This window comes from Octopus bimaculoides, chromosome 12, assembly GCF_001194135.2.
Source record: "Octopus bimaculoides isolate UCB-OBI-ISO-001 chromosome 12, ASM119413v2, whole genome shotgun sequence".
In the NCBI taxonomy this organism is placed as follows: Eukaryota; Metazoa; Mollusca; class Cephalopoda; order Octopoda; family Octopodidae; genus Octopus; species Octopus bimaculoides.
The window spans coordinates 4,091,976-4,100,454 of record NC_068992.1 but is presented as its reverse complement, the minus strand read 5'-3'; the positions used below and the strand labels follow the sequence as shown (position 1 = coordinate 4,100,454).

Genomic DNA, 8,479 nt, shown 5'->3' with positions numbered 1-8,479 from the left:
ACACACACACACACACACACACACACACACACACACACACACACACACACACACACACACATATATATATATATATATATATACATATAGTCGTCCTCAAAATTCTTCCTAACCTTTGTTAAGTTTGGGAATTTTTTGTGATGAAATGAATGCATTTTGTCAAGCTTGTTTGCGAGTTATACGTGACGAACAACTGAAAGAATAACAATACCCTATTCAACAAAATTTTCCTTTCTGGGCTAATTTTATTCATGGATTTTCAAACATTGCCATGTTCAAAATTATTCATATCCTAGGTTTAATGAGTTCTATACCTCTTTTTAATAATCAATAACTTATCCTTTCTCTTTTATGATTGCTTCTAGACGATTCTTGTACGTGTTCACAAGCTTCCTGCATGTCTCCTGTGGGATGTTGGCCCACTCCTCCTTGGCGAAAGCCACGAGCTAGGTCAGGTATAAATAGAGAAAATATGTTCTGGTCATTCTCTGTTTCTGATCATCAAGCGAGGAGCCACGTCAACTTCTCGTGCGAGCCCACAGTGAAGGAAAGCGTCACAAGGTCATTTGAAAGCAATATGATGACTATGTGGCAACCGTCCAGAGCACAATTAAGAAGCACAAGAGGTTCAACACTGTAAAAAGCCTTAGTGGGCGTGGCAGGAAGCGTGAAGTGTCTCCCAAATTAGCCAGGAAAATTTACCGTGAGATCAACAGCTACCCCCGGACCACAACCGAGCCCCTAAATGAAACGCTTGACCAGGAAGTGACGAAGGTATTACGGTCCATCATTGAGCAAGTCTTGCACAGAGGAGGTCTCAATGGACGTAGGCCTAGGAAGGCGCCGCTGTTCAGGAAGAAACATCTGGAGGCTCATTTGGTATTTGCTAGAGGTCCTAAATGAAAACGTGAATCAATCTCCTGAGAAACTCCAACTCAGCCACACCTGGAAGGACCAGCAGAACAATAATCCGAAATATACCGCCAAGGTAGTGAAGAAATGGTTCAGGGACAATGATGACAACGTCCTAGAATGGCCGAGAACTTGTGGCGTGACTTGAAGATCAGAGTGATAGCTAGGAAACCGACCAACCTGACCCAGCTGGAGGCTTTCGAAATGGAAGATTGGGCCAATTTGATGATGTTTTCATGTCTATTTTTTTTTTTTCCAGGAACATCTTGATGTATAGGCAAACAGTCAATGGTGTTAGAGAACATAAATATTGACAATAGATGTGACAGTAAAATTCGTCTTCTTGCCATATTCCAAGGAAAAGTCAGACGTGGTTGTTGCAAGATTTCTGCGACTCCACCAGCCGCAATTTCTGGCCTTCTATTTCAACAAGATCGCACATTCTACTAGATTCTATTAGCACGATTACATATAAGTTCACCACCATCAATTCACCGCGAGGAAAGTCCACCACGAGGAAAGTTTACCAAGACAATATATCCCTCTCACTACTTAATTGAAAAAAAAAATGGAAAGAAACATAAGTAATGGAGACCCTGCGGTGAATTGATGACAGTGAACTTAGCGGACATGTAGCATAACATTCAACCTTAAATTTCTAACTGCTGAGTTCAAAGCTATCATTTTGTAGCGCTACTTCTTTTTAAATCTTCGCACCACCATTTGAGAGAAACGGCTACCGCTATGAGAAGTACTGGTCACATCGTTCATATCACTGAAGTGGTTACGTGAAGGATGAAAAGCAAATATGACCTTGGCAGGATTTGAACTCATATACATATATAGGTATACACACACACACACACACACACACACACACATATATATATATATATATATATATATATGTGTGTGTGTGTGTGTGTGTGTGTGTGTGTGCGTGTGTGTATAGAGTACAACGTGCGTACGTGCGTATGAACGTACCTGCCAACCTACATACATATATACATACAGAGTGTGAGAGAAAGTAATATATAATATTTAGGTCAAAGTTAAAATAAAAACAAGAGACAAACTAGCATGATGTATCATATACTCGCTATTTTTTTACTGTTCTTTACTTTTAGATATTCAAAACAAAGATGAACTGGTTTATACTAGAAATAAGCGGTTGAAAGCTGTCAGTGATGTAACGGGTAAGTGCGCAGAGGTAAGGGAAACCAGCAGTATTAATTGTCTTTGTTTTTAAGTGTGAATTTCTATGTGTTTGAGTGAATCTGGGAAATTAATTGTTAAACAGAAAAGCTGAATATTTGGACTATTATTGTCTGATACAAAAGACAAATATTATCCAAAATCTTTTATCTTTTATCTGTTTCAGTCAGTAGGCTGCGGTCATGCTGGGGCACCACCATGAAGAACTTTTAGTGGAATGAATCGACTCGGGTACTTCTTTGTCTTTTTTAAGCCTCCTACTTATTCGATCAGTGTATTTTTCCCGAAACACTACATCACGGGGGCGTAAACAAACTAACACTAATTATCAAACAGTGGTGGGGGACAAACACAGACGGAAAGACACATACGCTCACACACACATATATACAAACACACACACGCACACACACGCTCTCTCTCTCTCTCTCACACACACACACATACGTATATATATATATATATATATATATATATATATATATAAATGTGCACATATACATATATACGACGGGCTTGTTTCAGTTTCCGTCTACCAAATCCACTCAAAGGGCTTTGATCAGTCAGAGGTTATAATAGAAGACACTTGCCACTACTACTACTACTGCTACTATTATTATTATTATCATTATTATTATTATTATTATTATTATTATTATTATCATTATTATTATTATTATTATTATTATTATTATTATTATCATTATTATAATCGCACGAAGCTTTTACAGCGGCACTTCGAAATTCTACCTAAATTTCCAGAACACAAGTCGATGTAGTATGTAAAGTAAACATGTATTGAAATTATTCAAACTATGTCACTGTGTTTCCGAATCCTGCTGCATTTTATATGGAGTTTTGGTTCTTCGACCAGTATGTTGGAAATACGCTAGTTTATCTTTTATTAGCCAGAAAGATACTAGTCGAAAGGTAGCAGAGAGAGAGAGAGAGAGAGATCGAAAAGGAAAGAGAGCGGAGAGAAACCTGAGATATATTTCATAATATTTAGTCTTCCAGCTCAATATTTTAACGTTAAAATGTACTCGATTCTATTTTGCTTTTCATAATTCAGACCCCTATGTAATATAACCTAATGACGTAATATAAACCACTGACGAACCGGGATAATTTTCAGTATAAGTTACTCAAAAGAAATTCCTCTCATTCTGGAAATGTATATATAATTATTGCAAAGGAGCACTAAGCAACACTTTGGATCAATCTAAAATGATAGGGAAATCTTAAAAATAATAAATTTTAATCTATTTTGGAAAAAAGAACTTTGTATTTATTCGCGATTTCGAACAGCATTTTTACCCAAATCTTATAGCTGATTCTCTACAACTCTCAGATCCTAGGTCACCTTTCTTCTTACTTCTCATCTCCATATTTAAATTTAAATTCATTTATCTCTCACTTCCGCCCGCCAGTCTAAAACCTGCTGTCATGACAATATTATTACAGTAATTAAAATTTAAAAAAAAAAATGAAAGTAATATCCATCAAATATAGCAACAAAATATTACAGTAATTTCACGTTTCACTATTTTGCAATTGTCGATTTTTCTCATAAATAATCTTGGAAGAACTTAATAGGATTTTAAAAACCTATTAAATTCTTCGAAATCAATTCACATTTTATTCCTAGTTATATTTCATATGAATTTTTAACAGTTATGTTGTTTTGGGATTTGTCATTTCTCTGCGATGCTTTTTCGGCGAATGGATGTATCTTTTTTCGGGGTTAGCAAAATGAAATACGCGTCGCGTGCTGAGGTACATGTAAGCGATATTCCCAACTTCAAAATTGCTGGGTTTGTGCCTAAATTAAAAACATTTATATTTATAAGGTTCGATCTTTCTTTACAAGTTAATAATGATACATTGGACAATATGAACAGAAAGGATATTTTATTCATATATATATATATATATATATATATATATACATATATATATATATACATACATATACATACATATATATACATACACACAAATACACATAAACATATATACACTTGGAGAAAATCACCCGGACGTCGTTGTTTCTTCTACTGTATAATGTACGTCTGTGTGCGTTCAAAGATGTACGCCAGCCTTACTTGATACAACAATGTGCGGAAACATTTCCCCAAACAAATCCTTTGAATAATTCTTCGTAAAACTATTTGGCTTCATGCCCATTCAAAAGATACGAACAATCTCATAATAAAAATGGCGTAAGAAATTAATGTCTCATGAAAATGTAAAGTACAAATATAAAAGGAAGGCTTAATCTACAAGCAATAATCATTTCTGTTCCAGTTTTGAACGCCGACGTTTCAAGCACCATATTAAACGATTTAACGTTACACCGTAAGATAACAATAAACATATTAATTGAATGGCTTGTTTCGGAAAATAGTAGTTGTTGTGAAGATATACAAAGGCAGTCCCACACACAGACACACACACAGACACAAATACACACACACACACAAATGAGTATAAGCATATATATACGCTGGTATGAACGTATTTGTGGCTATATATATATATTTATATATGTATACACACACACACACACACACACACACACACACACACACACACACACATATATGTATTATTATTACGGAGATGTACTTGCATGGAAAGCGACTTGATCTGAGATTGTGTGCTGTAAAACAATGGTGGAAGGTGTTTATAAGCCATTTAAAACACACACAAACACCGTTAGAGTCACTTCAACATTCAAAGTTAATGTTTCAAAATATTTTCGTCGCTTCATTATTTAATAAACAGTATAATTTTTATGAACTCATCGATGTAAACAACTCAGACACCATTTTATAACACGTCTGATGCCTTCAGGCAATCCTCGCGCATATAGACTTATACACATATTCTGAAAAAATCTGACTGTTGCATATGGTTTACACACACACAGACTGACACAGACACACACAAACACATATACACAAATACGTACGCACTCATACGCACATATACACATATATATATACACATATATATACACATATATATATTACTTTCGCAATTACTGTAACCTTATGTTGAAACATATGTTATGCCATATATGTAGATAGATAGATATATAGATAGATAGATAGATAGATAGATAGATAGACAGACAGACAGACAGACAGACAGACAGACAAATAGATAGATAGAGAGGCATGCATGCATACAAGCATACTTACATATCTATCCACCCGTTTGTGCATGTGTCTAGCTATATATTTATGCAATTCGTGGATAACCGAAGCTAGAAATGGTTATCAGATACATACACACATACACCTTTTTACACACACTATCACCCGCATTTTCATACATTTATATTCATGTCTACATGCAAACATATTGTAGTATAACCTAGAAATACGTATCCGTGCATATATAGACAAGCTGTCGAAAAACATAACAATAGTTATTTAAATTCTTGTTAATCACATTTTAAATAGCATCTGACGAATATGTTTATAATAATAATAATAACATGAAGAGATAGAAAAGGAGACGATGAGGAATAATTTTAGAACAACAACTGAAGGCATTCTCTAAAATCATTGGCAAAATTACAAATAATTGTATTTAATTAAGAATACTTGCGAAGGCGGTGAGCTGGCAGAATGGTAAGCACGTAAGATGCGTCACAGCATTTCTTCTGGCTTTGTGTCTTGAATTCAAATGCTGCCGAGGTCGAATTTGCCTTTCACATCTTTCGGGGTCTATAAAATAATACAGTATTTACATTATTTACATTATTTACATTTGGCGCATAATTGTTCCCATCTTGTTTGTTGTTAACACAACGTTTCGGCTGATATACCCTCCAGCCTTCATCAGGTGTCTTGGAGAAATTTCGAACCTGGGTTCTCATTCCTAAGGTATTTTTCGATGTTGTTATTATCATTATTATTATCCAGGTCACCTGAATAGTAATAATAATAATAATATATTTTTTTTTTGCCCACAAGGGGCTAAACATAGACGGGACAAACAAGGACAGACAAAGGGATTAAGTCGATTACATCGACCCCAGTGCGTAACTGGTACTTAATTTATCGACCCCGAAAGGATGAAAGGCAAAGTCGACCTCGGCGGAATTTGAACTCAGAACGTAACGATGTGTGCGTGTGTGTAGAAACGCTCATTGATTCTCTAATCTTACACTTCATTGCTTCATCGACTCCAGTATATTATTGCTATCACCTTCTATTAGTTTTCCCAGTGGAAGAAGGATAAGGATAGCTCCTTCAGATTTGGAACTGGAAACGTAAGGGGGATGCCAGCACTTGACTGGTAATTACTAAAACTGAATAGAACGGATCAACGCAAAAAGAAGTGCCTTGCTCAAAGACACAACGCATTCTCAACCCAGGAATTGAACTCATGACCCTAACCCCTTGGCCACTCGCCTATACATCCACACAGATACATACACAAAAATTATCAGTGTAAAAGTTGTAAAGGCGGTAAGATGGCAGTATTGTTAGTGCGTCGAAAAACATGACCAGCAGTGTTTCTTCAGGTTACGATCCTAGTTCAAATTCTGCTGAGGTCAGTTTTGCCTTTTATCCTTTCCGTATCGATAACATAAATTAGCAGTCAAGTACTGGATTCGATGTTATCGACTAATTTCTGCCCCTAAAATTGCTGGCCTTGTGCCAAAATCTGAAACCATAATTCAAAGTTGTAATCGATTTATTCTTACGATCTACTGATTTGCTTGTTTGTATTCATTACCGTAACTGAAACGTTAAATTCAGGAATCAGATGTCGGTATAGGGATTATTGAGGCATCGGAGCATCGGATATTTGGAACATTGGATATTTGTTCTGGATCTCAGCAACCTGCGTTCAAATTCTTCCGTGGTTAAATTTACTTTTTATCATTTCGAAGGTGATAAATAAGCTATCAGCCTAATATTGGGGATAGGGGTTCAATTTTTTTCAATCACCCCAGCACCGCTCTTTCTCTCTTTTTCTCTATTTCCTCCTCGAGAGTCATTTAAAAAAATTTTTTAAATAAAATAAAATCCTCGAAGAAAGCAACAAAAGGTCATCATCGCATTCTTTCACGAAACTTTATTAAAATTAATCACAAGCACCACATACTTGACAAGGAAGTCACCAGTGTCGTTCGTTGACCTGATATTCTTAGAATACACAAGTGAAGAAGTTGCCCAGATGTTTCTGTAAGAATGAAAACCTTTCTCTCATATATATATGTGTGACGTAAAAGAAATCTGCTATTATATTGTATCATTTTCATAAGACGAAGGCGGCGAAGTGACAGAATCGTTAGATTCTGTCACCGTATTTCGCCTTGGCGAAATGCTTAGCAGTATTTCGTCCGAGTTCAAATCCTGCCGATGCTGACTGTACCTCTCATCCCTCGGAGTCGATAGAATAAGTACCAGTTGAGCACTGGAGTCGATTAACCGACCTGGGTAATAGTATAAAACAAACTGCACACCTCTGCTAAGCCATGTCGAGCTAGTATGGCAAAGAGGGCTCATCAAACTAGCATAATCTCAAAAACAAATTCACAGCCTCCACATAAGACCGTAGCTGGTAGAGAGGACATGCTGAGGACAGTAGCAGTCACATACTGGGGTTCACCTAATCGACCGGACCCAAACCCCAAATTCGAGCTCCTATTAAAAATCAGTATGATGTTGATTTAATCAACTCCCTTTCCTCCACTTGAACCCTTTAGCATTCAAACCGGTCATACCTGGTTCAAATATTCTGTTTGTTTAATGTCCAAACCGATCAGATCCGGCCTTTCCCACCTATCCTACAATGTCCTTCTAAAATTAAGCACTCTCATCAAAGAAACCTAACAGCTACAAGATAATTAATGATTCAATCAAAATAATGTGAATAAATTAGCTTTTACATTTGACAGTTATGTGAATGCTAAAGAGTTACATTCTACACTTTGGAAATCCACCATTGTTTATAAAAAGAGTGGTGGATAACGAAATATGGAAACCAGCGGATGAAATTTAATTTCAATCACACCCGTTTACATGTAGGGGAAACATGTGGGGTAAACATTTTTCGTCCTTATCATAGTGTTGTTTGTTCTCAAAGCTTCCACGTCAAAAACTAAATGGTTGAAGTTTGAGCAGAGAGGTTCTCATTTTGAGACGGTCTCCTTCTTATGAAGGAAAAGATTTACATACAAGAAAGTAAAACACTAAAAGTAGAGAATGGCTAATGCTGATCATACCTTCAGCCGGTGCACTCACAGGCGAAATTCAGAGGAGCAAGGGACTGAATCGACCAAATTCAAATATGTTATTATACTGAGGTCTCCTATATATATATATAT

At 36.2% G+C, this 8,479-nt stretch overlaps 2 long non-coding RNA genes across 10 annotated transcripts in view; one reads left to right on the top strand and one right to left on the bottom strand.

Annotated features, from left to right (window-relative positions):
* The window catches only part of LOC128249186 (uncharacterized), a 34,782-nt gene that overhangs the window by 4,587 nt on the left and 21,716 nt on the right, over window positions 1–8,479 (bottom strand). The window contains exon 2 of the long non-coding RNA XR_008265290.1: window positions 5,742–5,864. This is a non-coding gene — a long non-coding RNA (uncharacterized LOC128249186). The remainder of the gene's footprint in view (window positions 1–5,741; window positions 5,865–8,479) is intronic.
* The window catches only part of LOC128249185 (uncharacterized), a 201,660-nt gene continuing 195,197 nt past the window's right edge, over window positions 2,017–8,479 (top strand). For all 9 annotated transcript variants that reach the window (XR_008265285.1, XR_008265282.1, XR_008265288.1 and 6 more), the window contains exons 1-2: window positions 2,017–2,122; window positions 2,294–2,358. This is a non-coding gene — a long non-coding RNA (uncharacterized LOC128249185). The remainder of the gene's footprint in view (window positions 2,123–2,293; window positions 2,359–8,479) is intronic.